Below are 16222 nucleotides of genomic sequence, written 5' to 3'. Positions count from 1 at the left end.
CAAATATTAATTTCCTATTGGCCACCTGCAAACCTGGCTTTAGATTTTTTTAAGGTCTGGCGGTTTTTTTGGCAAGTTCTGTAGTTACTAATGAAACAGTCAAAAGCAAAATGAAATAGATATTTCCAAGATATTCTGGCTATGGTACAAGGGCCATTTATGGAGTCCTTAGTGGATTTTTCATGTCTTTTGTTCAGCTGAAATAAATGGATCAAATAATAAAATGATGACAGGAACATGAGGCATCAAAATCCAGGTGCGACGCATTTTACCCCTGGGGGACAAAGTCTTGATATTAATTTCTGCTTTCAACAATCTTATCAAAACCTCCTGCTTGGTAACATAAGCACTGGGAGATCATTTTCAAAGGCAGGCACTGGGCATAATTGACATGACTTGAACAGTTGACTAAAATTAAATGATAAGTCCTCTTTTTGGAGAAAATCTGTGATAGACTTAAAAATTCTCCAATGTAGCTATAGTTCAAAAACTGTTGATAGCAGGAAAACAAGGCCCAACAATATCATAATAGTGGGAAATCAATTAAGAGGTGTCAGGCTCTGTTTCTACAACTGCAGATATGACCCACTGGAGTAAATTCAATGTGTGCAATTTGACTGCTGGCTCTGTGAAGCACTGGTGACGGTTCAGTAACCACTGTTGTGGAGTAAACAAAGAATTCATGTATTCCATATAAGAAATCAATTTGCTTTTTCTTGTTTTCCCTCTTCCTTACAGGGTGACAAGTATGTGTTGTGCGTGTCCACGTGTCTGGCTTTTGGTGTAATTCTAGAGAATCTCTGCTCATGGGGTTCTTCTTTTGCTCTGTTTTCATTTTTCTGCTGTGGTAATTGGACCAAAACGAATGCTAAACCCAGAATGATCCACCAGAGCTCAGAGGTAAAAAGTCATGATCATTAGGCCACACAAATAAAATGTAATCAACTGCCTGGAACTACTTCTTTTATACTCTACTTTCTTGTAAAAAAATGTTGTAGTTAGGGTTGCTTTGATGACAAAATGTTCAATAACAACTTAAATTTTCTGTTGAAAGGTTAATAAAGCTTTATGTCTCATGTTCCTGTACTCCCATATGGCACACTGAAAATTCTGCTCATACATCTGGAGGGACATAAGTCAAACATCTCCAACACCCACATTTCAACACAAATTAAATGTGAGAAGAGAAAAGTTACATTGTCAGCACTGAATGATTGAATGCAAAAAAAACCCACCACGGTCAAACAATACAGGTGAAGAAACCAGGGAGGGAAAGCTTCAACAGCTCACAAAGCTGTTTTTCCAGATGCTCAAAAGCCTCATGGAACTAAGCAGAAAAAAAAAGACAGGAGAGTGTGGGGGTGGTGTGAAGCCCCTGACAAATTAGAAACCAAAAAAAACCCCAAGTCTTTCCAGAAGACAACACTTTTGGTCCAATTCCAGCTCCACAGTTCAAGAGAGATCCTTCAGGCTCAACTCTTAAAAACAAATTCAATTCAGCTTTTCAATGTGACAGGAAACATTACTCCCAGCTAAACTGGAGGTGCTACAAGTGCTTCAAAACCAGAGTGCGTGCACATGTATGTGTAAATATAAATATATATATATATACACATTCACCAACCTGCAGAAAAATTAAGTGTATGATTGGGATATACATTTGTGTGTGTATATACATACACACAGCCCCTTAAAGCAAGCTTATATTTGTATCCTTGCCATGGGTTGGAACTGGATGATTTTAACATCCTTTCTAACCCAAACCATTCTATAATTCAGTGATCTTTGAAGGAACATGTAGAGATGGATAAATCTATACCCAGAAAAGGCCTTTTTATTCCTTTATAATTCTTCCTGAAGTTCACCATTAAGCATTCACTCATTTCCTTAAAGGAAAAAGACCCAATGAATTGCAAATTCAGTAAAAGCATGCTATATGCTCTTCTTGCATACAGGATGTGACATCTGAACAAAAATAATAAGAAGTTTATGGATGTTTATAAGTTTTTATGCAAATATTTTGAAGCAGGTTTAAAATTTTATAGAGACAAAAGCCATCACAGATCAGTCAACCCCTCTACCAATTTTTTTTTGCTGTTTTGTTTGTAAAATTCCCTTGAGTTCCCGTAAGTGGCACTTTGGCAGCCTGTGTTCTTAAAGCCCCCAGGTTCCTAGAATTTAAGATCAAAAGCTCTTTTAAAGACAGCAGGTGCTAGAAGCTTTTAATATAAAAGGTAATGGAGACGTTAAAAAAAACCCACACCAAAAACCCAGCTGCTTCTCACCCTTTCCAGCTCCGTATCTCTGGAGTCCTGCGAGCAGGTTAATCTTTGACACAACCTCGAGCTACTTTTATTGTGAGAAGTTAAGCAAAAAGCAACGTACAACCTGCCTCACACCAGCCTGGCATGTAGAGTGGTTTGAACTACAGCAAACCACGGTGCAAATTAGGATATCTATTAAAAATAAGTAAGGGCTCCTCAACACTTTTCTCCTTAAGAGAGAACAACAGAGGATACAGACACAAAACCGAATATTAATCTCCCATTTTAGCTTTGTACTAAGAATATGCCAGAGAGCAAAGGGAAATAACAAGAGCTGGTGCAATCAGATGAGTTTAAACTGGCACATGGGTGGCTTCTTATCACTCCAGATCAAAGGATTCACCTCCCTGGATCCGACCATGGGGTGTGATCCTCCCAAGGAGTCTGACACTGCCAAGGATTGCACATCCACCCAATTGTGTCTCACACAGGAGCCCTTTGAAAAGTCCCTGCTGACTGACTCGGCGCTCCTGGCCATGCATTCCACAGGCTCAGCACAGAGAGTGCCATGTCTGAGTCTCCTTCTACTTGTTTTCAATTTATTTCCTTCTGTACTCATGGCACGTCTTTGTTTTCAAATGACAGGACAAAATTCCTGCCCCAGAACAGCAGCCATTGAAAAAAACAAAAAACCAAAACTAAAACATAGAACAAAACTGAAGAAAACCTCACTCTGAGTGTTATCAATTGAACAAAAAAATCTCAACAAACCAGAACAAAGAAGCCCAATCAAAAATAAAAAATAAAAAACAAAGGAAGAAACCCCACAAAAAAACCCCAAACAAATAAAAAAAAAACCACACCCCCAAAAAAACCCAAAAGACCCCACAAACAAGCAAAACCCAGAGTAATTGGAAATCTGATGCCACAAAACCAAAATAGTTTAACAATTATCTACGAAAGCCTTAAACACTCCAAATGGATTGAATTTTTTTAGACAAAACTTCTCTTTGTACCACCACCCTGCAGGGTAGGCAAACCCATATATTAGTAAATAAATAAGTCAAATTTCTCCAGTGTGTACAACAATCCCTGTGCTAAGGTAGCTTTCTTGTACGTTTTATTTCAGTCTGACGTTTTGCAGTCTCTATTACATCTCTCTGCTGCACAGAGAGATAACACCGTGTGAGAATGAGAAGGTCCAAAGGAGTATTTTTTCATTACCTGTAAGAAATAAAGCAACAAACAGAACAGCAAACCATAAAAATGCTCTCCAATAAAAGTGTTTCTCTGAGGTGTTACCAACATGCAACTCAAAGCAGAGGAAAATAGGACATTCATTCAAAAAGGAGAACAGCTCCGTGTCCTGGATTATACAAAACCTCTGACTTGATGTTTCCAAAAATCTCTGCACATAGCAGACATAAATCCTGTCCCTTTATTCCAAGGAGAGGAACGTTTGCATGTAAAGATCCTCTCCACAGCACCAGCATCCCATCCAAAGGTACCTGTCACCATGTTAGAAATGCCTCTTCCCCCAAAAGCTTTTTTTTTTTCCCCTCCAGAAGCTGGGAAAACACCTGAGCTGTGAAACAGCACTAAAACCTTCTGAACTTCATAAAAAAATACCATCTTAGAAAATCTACAAAATATGAAGAAAATATTTTTTATTTCAGTCCTTCAGCTTGACAGCTTTCCTGAGCTGGCCATCTGCATCAGCTCTGAGTGCCTGCCAGCTGACAAGTTCCATTTGTTGAGCAGATAATTGTAGCTGTTTTATTTTCCCAGTAACACACTATCACAAAACACAAGAGTGTTCAGCTTACTTTAGATATGTTCTTCAATATACAGAGGGCAGTGAATAATAGTGGAAACCGTTTTGGCTGACAAGCAAAGCATGAGCGTGTCACATCAAATAGTTTGTCTTGCTCAGTGCTCCTTCAGAACAGATAACATTTGGCTTTCATATTTTACAAGAAAGGCTTGCAAAGACAGCTACGAATAGGTTGCATTTCAGGTGCAACTTATTGAAAAGTTTTCTTCAGGGTTTTTAAACTTTATTTCATAACTGTTTAAATTTATAATAAAATGCATAAACGTTATAAACCACAATTTTTAGAAAAGAGCAGCAGTTTGAATATTGAAGGCATTCATCACAAGCAGGTTGTGGTTTTCTGGCTATAAATATTTTCCCGTTATAAATACAGCAGTACTTTAATGGGATATTTCAATATCAATATCCCTGGAAAGGAGTTTTAATCACCTTGTGTTTAAGTTATAGAAACATAGAATGCCTTGGGTTAGAAGTGACCTTAAAGCCCATCCAGTTCCACTCCCAGCCATGGCAGGGACACCTTCCACTAGCCCAGGCTGCTCCGAGCCCCATCCAACCTGGCCTTGGACTATTCCAGGCATCCAGGGGCAGCCACAGCTTATTTTGCTTTCCAGGAGATTTGACAGTTTTGCCACATAACCTGCAAGGAGTGTAACTCTGCCCATTCACAGCCTGGATTTCACTGAGACAAGCAGCCAGCTGGTGAGATTTCTGTCCCCAGTGTTCAGAGCTGAGGAGCAGAACTCCACCTGATCCCGTGGAGGACAATCCTTGCAGGAAGCAGTGCAAGTGCCTGACCTGAGCTGGCTCTGATACCCCAGATCACAGCCCAAAATTTCTCCTGCCCTGAGACCACCATAAAGGATGGAGCCCAAAATCACAAACTAAATGAACCCACTTATTTTGTGGATATTTGACAGCTCTTTCACAGAACTGAGGTCTAGGAGTCTTCTGAGGGCTGTGCCACAGTCCCTAAGCCAGGCTTACTATTGGCATTTCCCTTACCCTTTCTTAGGCATTGCAGAGCCCTTGCTTGTGCCGTATTGTCGTTTGTACAAGCCCTGGTAAACCATTTTAGATAGTTGAATTATCCCCAAAATGGTGTCTTTTTCCATAAAGTTGAGTTTTAAACAATCTTTTCCTGAGCCCTCTTATGCACAATGGCATAAAAGTCAGTGCAGCACAAGGCAGGAACACAGGGTTGGCAGCAGATAGGAGAAACAGACCCTGAAAACTAGATTTAGATCAGTTATATTTTCATTTATAACAAAAACCTGATAAAAATTATTTCACATCAGACTGTGAAGTGAAAACTAATTTTTTTAAAATATTTTGAAACTTATTTTATAAGGATTTAAGTTGAAACAGAAAACTGTATTTGCAGATCACTGGGAAAAAAAAGTCAATCTATTTTCTTCTAGTGTTGCTTGAGGTCCATCATAGAAGTGTGCCAGTTTTGGGGCAGGAACAGTGCAGATTCTATTATTTCAAGGTCATTCAACTGCACAATCACAGTTTTGCTCATCAGAATGGGAATACAGTCAATACTGCACATGAAAAAAGTTTCACTGCTGCACAGAATGGATTTAAAGACTGTCCTCAATTTGGGCAGCTCATCCCCATGGTCACTTCGACCGCTGGACAAAGCAATTCTTCCTCCTTCAGCTTTGGTTATGTGTGCTGTGTAATCAACACTGGCAGGGATGCCAAGGGGCACATTCTGGAGCTTTAAATGATAGAAGCAAAATAGAACCTTTAAAGAATAAACCTGCAAATGTGCCAGAGCATTAGAAATTACAATGGCTTGTCACTTAAAATGTGGAAATCAATAATTATTCAATAACAACTCCATACTCATGGGAATGCAAGTCCTGAGCAGAATGCTGCATCTCACAATTCTGTACAAAAGAGAGAAAGAAGATCTGAGCTGTGGGCTCTTAATGCATAGTGAGGAGTAAGAGGAACTAAAAGAATCACAATGAACTGCTGCACATAAATGTTTAGGACAAGAAGGCAAAAGAACACCCACTTTTGGATAAAGCACAGCTCACAAACATGAGCTACAAGGCTGCCACAACAGCAAAGCTGCTTTTTGAAGCAGCCCCCTGCAAACACTTGCTTTACCAGTGTAAATCTCCTCCACACCAGTTCTGTTCCAGTCCAGCCTGGAGAATCCACGTGTGACTCACTGCTGCCTGACTCCCACTCTGCACCCAGGTAATTTAATTTGCTAGAATGATGTGACAACGTCATTAAACCAGAAATAAGATTCATTATGAATAAGCATTTAGGCTTATAACTCCCCCTCTTCCTAAAATCAATGCAAAAATTCATCCACATCCTCTGTCAAATACTGTTCCACTCAAACTCAGAATTCAATTTAAAAATACCTTTTAAGTCTGTATTTTCTTATGTTTTTCTTTGTTAATCACTCATTTACACCCCAATGCTATGCCTTCATTATCCCATTATTTCATCTCCACCGATTAGCAAAGAAAAGTTCCACTTTGGCTGCAAAGAATAATTGCTGGCATTTATTATGCAAAACTTTTAATTTATAGTTTTGCTTTTATTTTTATTAAAATTAAACCTATCATGAGTTAGCACATTAAATTCCACATAATACCAGTTTAACACTTTAATCCTGAAGTGACTTAAATACTGGTACATGCAGCAGTAAGCAAAGAGGCTTTTTCGCCTTCATACTGGATAAGTCATGAGCCTTTGGTAAAAGTGCAAACAGAGCCGCATTTATTAATACAACTTTTAAAACATCTTGTTGAGTAAGCAGTACCATACTATGGCACACATATGACTAAAGAAACCTTCTTTTTATTACCTTTTTTTACCTTTTAATTACTTATTGTAACTTTTTTCTTGTCTCTAAAGGCAGAAATAAATAAAACAATTGCATGGATTTTTATGGTATTTGGAATGAGAAACAAAAGGAGTAAAAGGCTTCCTTTGAGGGCAACAAATACAGGGCTAAGGCCATTTAAATTCTCCTTCCCTATGGCTCTCCTCCCATTGCAGAGTGGATTACACTCCTAAGCAATTAAAGCTAATTAAGCTAGAGAATTTCACAAGTTTGCAGAAAAAGAAAAAAAAATCAGAATTTTTGAAAGTAACAAATGAAAGTATTGAAGACAAAACAAATCAGAGAAAAAACCCCAGCATTTATTCAAACTTTGGCTGCTTGACTTTCCTCCTCTAACCTGCTTCCTCTTGTCTGTAAATCTGGGGATCACTGCATGTCTAAATGAGGATTTATCTTTTCTTACTGAGACTTTTTGTCAGGCCAATAATATCTTTTACTTTTAACCCATTTTTCCATAGGTAAACAGCATTAACTGGGGGGAAAATGGAGATTCTGGAGTATCAATGGGATTTTTAAGAACTGTATCTTTAGATTTAACTGGATAAATGTTGTTTCTAACGAGCCAACACCTTGACTTTTGTGATTCTGTGACTAAGGACCACTGTGAGGCAGAAAGGGAACAGAAACAGAGATGCTGAAAACCTACAGGGAACTGAGAAGTTACCTGGAACTTCTGTGGACCAAAAATTGTTTCCCTGAGGAAGGAAAACATGCAAAGCTATTTAATTTTTAATCTTATTTTTAATATTTAAAATCAAGCTGTCTCAGCTCCTTCTAACAGGAAGAGGCCTAATACAGCCTAAGTACAATATTAACTTAAGACAAACAAGTGATTATTCCAACAACAGGGGAAAAGTGCTATTCTTCTGCTTCTTTGTGATCCAAGTAAGACCTTTTCATTTCTTCCCGTTAAATTAAAACCTTCATAATAACTGTTCAGTTTGAAATTCAAGGGAATTCCAAACAATTCAGAACACAAATGAGGAAATAAATCTTTTATTTGCTTTCTCTATTTATGTTATTCTTGTACCATTCACCACCAGAAATGGAAAAAGCAGTGGCACTGATCCAGTCTGGGGTTTTTTGAGGACCAGAAAAAGACAATTCACGCAGGATTTGATGGCATTCCTCATTTGCCAGTGAAATATTATTGTGCACCATCACATTTTCATTTTTCTTTCTTTTTTAAGGTAAATAATAAGCAATTGCTAAAATCCTATGAAATCAAACTTACTCTATTGTAGCACAAATAAAAATGGCAGTTTTTAGAAAATCATATTTGAGAAGAAACAGAATGGAATAAATTTTTAGTCTGATTTTTGCTTTGTTGGAGTATTGATGAAATTTTAGCAGCATAACTTTTAAGCAGCTTTGTAAGATTTACACTGCTTTATTTCACTTTACTAATAAATCCTTGTTAAGTGAACAGTAAAAAACTCAACAGTCAGCACTAATCATTACCAAAGCGTGAAAATGAATCCTTGTAGTTTCTAGGCAGGACTTCTGACAAAACAACGATTTCCCTGCTGAAAGAAGATGATTGTACAGTCGTGTGTGTGAAATCTCCCAACAGCCAAGACACATGCAGGTTAGCAACAGCAGAAAAATGGCCCCAAAGGTCTAAATGCCCTACTCCTCCCACTAAAAAAAATTAGAAAAAACTAAGCTGAACACTGTACTATTATAAATAACATGTGAGGAAATGTTTTTTCTACCCCTGGGGAACGTGTGTTCATCTTCAGAGCCCTAAACATGGAAATCAGCCGTGCATATTAATGCAGTTCCTACAAGAGACTTCCTGTGAGTGTAGCAGAACAGAGATCAGCTGCTGGTGGGATCTGTGTTGCGTTTTCTGTCTCTTAGGCCGCACTTTGTCACTGACTTGTGGAGCCAAAGCAGAGATTAGGACGTGGAGAAGGGCAGGTACAGAGTAAGGCAGTGTGAGAGCAGGGACTGGGGCATCTGCTGTCAGCTGGGAAACTGCTCCGTGCTACAGGAACCAGGGGGTTTATCACTGCTGAGATATTTCCCTGGGTTTAGAGCAGCTGACAAATTTGCCACATGGAAAAAAAACTCATTACTGGGTTTGAACCGAAAGCAGCGCTTAATCTGATTCAGCTCTGCACAGAAGACGACAAATTAGGGCTTCATTTAAAATTAAGATCGATATTTGTAAAATATATTCTTTTTACTCTTTTTGTGAACTCTTAACAGCTGTTTCTTCTGTATTTTTCTATCAGTAGTTTTTGCGAGATACAAGAAAGTAAATTGCTCAAAATCACATACAGTAAGAGCTGGGCTGAAGAGAATTTTCAATCTTTCAGTATTCTTCTCCATTTAACGTATTTCCTCCTACTAGAGATGGCCTTTAAGCACATTGAAACCTGTCTTAAAAATAAACCAAGACACAAGTAACATAGAGTAAATCAGAGATTAAAAACCTTGGGATGTTTCCAAATGCTTGTTCTCAATCAAACAGAACAGAGCTTGAAACAAGAGCTGGTCAGCACTATTCTGATAAATTGTTTTATTGAAAAATGCTGTCTCAATGAAAAGGCAAAACTGCCCTTGCAACATCTTCATTCTTCAAATGCCCACTATTATTAAGAGTTTTGTGTTCCAAGGAAAACCTTCTCTAATTCAAAGCAACCAGATTTTATCCCAGACAACAAACAGCAGCAGCATAACAAAGGTATATTGCCCAAGGCTGAGGCTGTAGGCATTTACATTTCCCTGCAACAAGAGCTGTGACTTCCCCCAGCCACTGAAAACATCGTTGATTTTTTTTTTTTTAATTTAAAAAATTACAGTGCTGTATTAAAGGAAAAAGGAGACATGTTAGTATTCCAGTAAGACAACTGTAAAAAAAGTCAGCTGGGACACTCCTTCTGGTGACACCCCTACTGCAATTTACTGCAAGGATCTCTCACCTTCCATGGCTGAGGTACTGACTGACCTTATCCAATGCAGGGTCACTGCCCTGGGCGTTGCAGTTAAACCCAACCCCAAAAAAAATAGCAATTTGGCCAAATGAATGTGTCCTCTTATTGCAAATAATAGTGGCAAACACAGCAGCCTGTATGATGTCTACAGAAGTTGAACAATGATTTAAAATTGTAATATTGGTGTCAAAATCCAGCTCTGAGGACACCATTTTAAGAGCTGAAGTACCCACAGTGTCTAAGTCATTTGTATGCCATCAAATTACACTCCTCTACACCCATATAACACTTCACACTCTCAAGATTCAAACCCCAAATTCAGAGCAGAGTCCTACACTTTCAATTATTGCTGCAATTCTATTAAGAGAAAGAAAATTACAAAACCAGCACATTCCATTTCATCTGACAGCCTAAGATCACAGTTCAAAAAGTAAAATTATTTAGAATGGCTTTCCAACTCTGTGTTTTACTTCACACTTTTAATTTGAGAACTTCACACGGTAATTCTGTGGCAGGAATCCAAGGATCAGTGTTGTCCTGATAAATTGTACAGGTTACAAACCTTTAGCAAAATGATATTTGAGGGAACTCAGTCACCAGCTCTCTTCTTGTCAAGAACTGCACACTGCTCTCCTGAAAGACCTTGTTGCAGGTTCAGATTTTTGTCACAACTTCCATTTTTCCTTGAACCTCTGAAGAAAAATTCAGATATCTGAACATTCTTACCTAAATTTATGTTAGAATGATTTCCTTGGCAAAATTACTTTTCGCCATATTAAATTCTAGACCAAGACACTCTGTACTGCTGTAGTTATTTTAAAAAGAGCAACAACTACCCCACAACACTGGTGAAATCCAAGAGCAACGCCTTTTATTTCGTTTTGATCTGAAATCCATTCTTATGGAAGATATCTATAAAATTCAATTTGCTGACCGTAATTTCTAATGTAAAAACAGCCTAAAAATTTTACAGCAGATATAGAATTTTCTATTAGATTGCCTGGGTTTTTAAAGTTTTATAGATTCCTATTCAAACTCTAGAGAAGACTGTTAGAGACAATGTTAAATGGTTTTTACATAAAAGGCAAGACTGTAAAAATTCAATTTCGGTGTGGTTTTGAGTCTTCAAAGACTTTGTCTTGCATATCACTTGAACACAGGCTACCCCTTTCCAACACACATGTTCATCCCCATGGGAGAAAAATAAGGAAAATGTAAGGAAAGAGCCACTTTGCAGCATGGATTTGTTTGTTTGTTTGTTTATGTATGGCTGCAATGATGCTGGTCAGGGCAAGTGCTGGCTGCACAGTGATACAAGGAGCTGAGCTGCTGCTAGACCAGGAAAGAATTTCTTACTACAAAAACTGCAGTGGATGGAACCAAGTTTATACCTGACATGATTTGTGCTGGTTTAACAGCTGAAATGGGAGAAAATGACGGTGGCACTTTACAACACAAAAAGCACAACTTTTAAGGGAACAAAACATTACTGAGGACATTTTCCAGGCAGTAATTTAGTGTTCTCTCATTGCAGTTACGGTACTGACAATCAGTTTTTAAAATACAGTCATATTTGGGGAATAAACACGTTTTGCACACAGAGCAGAAGGAACCCAAACAAATATAGTGCAACTTCCAGAAAATCTGCACTTGGGTCATGTAAGCACATGTCCCTGTTATTGTGACTTTTTTTTCTCTTTGGCTAGAGCAGCATTAATCCTTGCTAAGGCACTAAAGATTATCAGACAGTGTTGCTGACCACTGCTATTGCTTCTGATGTGCAAAGGTCTACTTGGAAAATATTCAATCAGAGTAAGTTCTTTCTCTGCAGCCTAATTCTACTGGCAAAATAAGAAGGTTGCAGTGTATCTATTCTAATCCCAGTCATTTTGACAAACATCTGTCCTGCATGATTTTGGTAGTGTAACAGCTGGCCACATAAAGTTAGAGTCCACTAGAAATTAAAGCATTCCTCACCAAAATATGTGTTTGGGTACTGTTAAACCCACTGAAGGATGACTATTCCTGAAGTGAATCCAGTATTAATTCCACAAGGAGACAGATGAAAGTACTTCTAATTAAAAAAATAAGAGAAAAAACCCCTCAAACAACGGATAATCATCCCCCACCCTCCCAAACTCGGTGCCAGTTTTGCACACCTGGAGAGAATATACACATTACCTGCTTTTCAGGTAAAAAACCAGTCCATTTATATGAAGTCTAATGAATTAAATAATAAATGCAAGTTTCTTATATTTTAAGCCAGCATTTCTGTCAGACATGAGACACATCCTTTGTGGAGAAGCACCAATGTGCACCAACTGAGGAATGGCACATTTGAACTCTGGCGTGGATGCGTGCACGCCAGTATCTGTAGGTGGGGAGATGTGTCTGTCAGGGTCAGTTCTCAAAGTTACCTCAGAATGTTGAAGCTCTGGGTGTTTAAAAAAATATTGCCAAGCCTGTTGAGCCTTAGAAATAACCCAATCAAATTGTTTTCTGTATTGCAGAAAACAGCAACTGGATAACAATACCCTGCATACTACAAAACTGGCTGCAGGTCAATTAATGAGTCTGCTGTCCTTCAACATACTCTGCCCAACCAATACCAAAAAAAAAAAAAAATTATGAAGTCTTATGAATGGTATGTGGGAGATAAAGTTTTAATATTTTTGATTAAGTAATTTCCCATTAGAGGTCTGGGTCCATATTATCATTTTCTCCTTTTATTTTTCATTTTTATTCTTTTTCCCCCTTTCCTACAATACAGTCCCAGAATAGCTCAGGCCCTCTCTCCATGATCTGAACCTCAGTCAGTCATTTATAGTTCATAGACTAGTTCCCCTATTTTACTGAGATGCTGCTAAACACGAGGTGAAGTTTGCACAAGCCCTGGGATGGGAAATCCGTGTGCTTGGCATTCCTTCAAGAAACAAAGACCAAAAGGCAGTCAGTCTGTGCTACCTCAAATTACCATAAATTACACATTTAATAATAAGTTATCATGTAGCAACACATTCATTTTTGTTAAGAAGCAAACCTTTTCTGAAGGAAGCAGAATTACCTTGAGGTGCATCCAACTGTTTCACTGGGGAATAACAGATCTCTCCCTCACCGGTACAAGGGCATTTGTCACATAATTACCATGTTATTCTCAGATAATTGGCACACAGAAGCAGCACACAACCCAATAGGTGTTCATTTGGTTTTGCCTGCTTTCCCAATAGTAAGGAAAATACATCACAAATTGTCTAAATGCTCTGGCAGGGAGCAACGGCAGGACAGGTGTTTTAGAAGAGGTCTAGAAATGACAGGAGCTCTTTAAAAGAGAAAGAAGAAAGCTCAGGTTTTAATTATTTTATGTAGCAAGCTGTTAAGTTTTAACAGCTGGAGTAGGGTATAAATAAACCCCTCAATTTTTAAGGTCCTATACTGATAGCTATATATCTAGAAAACAATCTGACATTTTATTTGAAATTAATGCTAATTAGAAAATGTGAAGAGAAACAAAAATCTACCAGACATTGGACTAAGGGCTCATATATTGCAAAAAATTTGGAGCATCCACAAACCCATGGCTGCTACCACACTTCTGCTCAGCTTAAAACGTGGAATTAGCCAGCAATTTCAACCTAACATGTCCTTCTCCAGTATCCCCATCATAACTGGCTCTAATTAACCTTGCAAAGAACTGGAATATATTAATTCAAGTAGAGTGCCATGCTTAAACAACTCTGCTGCTTCTCTGTGAGTGCAGCCACAGCCTTAATTGCCTCTATAAGCCCTAATTGGGTGTTCAGATTGAGTATTCCAAGGAGAAACACCAACTTCCTTCTCCATTCAGGAGCACTATTTTCAGCAACACTTCGAAGCAGATTAGTCCATATATTTGTTCTACTCATGATGAATATGCTTTCCTAATATTGGAAAGCATTTTTTCCTCTATTAATATTATCTAACTACATTTAGAAGCAGGATATCCAACTCACAGGCTTCTTGTGTCTTCCAAATGAATAAGTGGCCATTGGGCCGTGACATCTCTTTATAAGGAGTGGATTAATTTGGGAAGGAAGGAGGTGAGGAAGATAGACTTTCTAATACATATATTTGGGGATTTTTCATGAGAGGGAGAAAATTAAAAGCAAAAAATCCCATTACCAGCACTGAATCACTCCCTCTTTCCCTCTGAAGGCACAAGTTTTGGTGAAGCTGCAACTCTGATCAACTACTTCATCTTTCAAGAACTACCAGAGAGAGTAGGAACAAATCTCCACGCTCGTCTCCACTCCGAGCAGGAGCACAGTCCTCGTTTCTCCTGCCTGGTGCTGGACACGGCCCTTTCTGGCTGGCCCTGCTCAGGGCACAGCTGTGTCCAGGTGGAAGGGGATGCACATTTTGTCTTTCCTTCTCACCTTCCATTTTTAATGGGCAATAAATAGCATCATTTTCTGCAGGCTGAGTCTGCCTTGCCCACAACAGCCATTATTCCCACTTTGCTGATTTCCCTCTTTCCCCTCTCTTTTCATTTTTCCTTCCAATTTTTGCATAGACAACCTTCCTCTGGCTCCCCGCCTCTTTCTTTTTTTCCCTAATTTTACACTACTCCTCTGATCCTTTTGTTCAGTCCATTTCATTCACACCTTCTAAACCAAACTTTTAGAAGAATAAAAACCTAAAACCAAAATCATTGACCTGAACTAACTCAGCAGTTAGCCTTGCTTTGAGCAGGGTGTTAAATAACCTCCAGAGATGTCTTCTCAATTAGCCTCTAAGATATACATACATACATAATTAAACATATACAGAATTCTTGCTTGACTAGAGCATGTACTCCACCTCACGCTGCAAAATAAATGTGGGTTCACAGCATGAAATTGTGCTAGCCCAGAGAATGACCTTGAATTGTTAACCTCAGACTCTGTTGCCCACTCCCAAACAATCTGCTCTTATTCAGGAGGATTATCAAAACCAGTAATGGCCTTTGCTCCTGCATAGATTTATTTTATTTGCAAGTATAACTTGTGCAGCATTGAGACAGACAGTAAACAAGGCTGTAACAAAGGAGCAATACCCATGAGTCCTGGTTATCAATGTCAAGCTTCAAAAGAGAAATTTCAGTGCTGGAAAGATGAAAATCTGAACAACTGGGACTAAACAGGGTTTCTCATTAGATCAGAAAAAAGTTCCTAGATGTGAAAACTCAGTTATAATAGATATGCTCTCTGCTGTTTGTTGCAGTAACTTTCTTAAGAGAGTGGAAAACTAATTGCTTACTAACATAAATAAGCACTGTAGCATGTTTGAGAATTCACTGAGACTTACACAAAAGCTGGAGAGAAAAAATTTTGTGCCTTGAGAACAGAGAGTGACAGAGAGCCTGTCCCAATGACAAAGGCTCCAACGCTGCTGTCAGCTGATGTCTTGCTCCAAGTGGCTTTGGAGTCAAATTCAGACAAAACCAAAAAGATTAATTCTAGAGTGCACAGTTCATTACCTCTCACAGAAAACACCATCAGTGGAGTTTAATAACTTGCTTCTAACTGTTTAATTGTGATGCCTGCAATAATAATTATTGATTATGTCCAAAAAATTACATTTTGTATAAGAAGACTGCAGAACACACACAGTAACCGAGTGCCAGCTGATACTTTGCCAATTTGATTTATTAAGATTATGTATACACAAGTGGCAGCAAATGGGCTGGCTGCCTTCCTGCTCTGCCTGTTCTGTCCTAGTCCCTCCCCTTCAATGCTAATCAGAGAGCAAAGCATAACAAGGAGATAATTACACATTGCTGCTGTTTGTGCCAAGAGAATTTATGTAAATATTTTTAATGCATGCCGTTATTTTGCTCTTGCTACAGGTTGCATTTTAAGGCAGAAGTTTGGGCAGACACCCCTTTGTGCTTTGCTGTTTGATGATTTTCAGGCCATGTTTAAAGCGATACTAAAAATGTACATTAATTTATCCTTTAGCTCCATAAACCACATAGGAAAATTTCCTCTTTAGGCAGCAAAGTTGCAAAGATGCTCTAGCTAAAGGAGCTTTTAATACTGAATGTCTGAAATTTAATTAGGATATTAATTTTTTTCAGCAAAAAATTTACTCAGTTATTTTTTTATTTAAGCCAAGTCATATGTGATTTTTATTATTACTATTGTTTAAATATCCACCTGAAATTTGGGTTCTTTTTTTCACTTTTCAGGCAAAAAAGCTCAAAAAATTTGAAAATAATGCCAAATCCTCTCAAAGTTAGTGCTCTGAGAAAATGCCAGAAAATTAGCATGTAACATTGAATATATGG

Source organism: Corvus moneduloides, chromosome 14 (assembly GCF_009650955.1).
Source record: "Corvus moneduloides isolate bCorMon1 chromosome 14, bCorMon1.pri, whole genome shotgun sequence".
Lineage (NCBI taxonomy): Eukaryota > Metazoa > Chordata > Aves > Passeriformes > Corvidae > Corvus > Corvus moneduloides.
Note: the sequence above shows the minus strand (reverse complement) of the source record.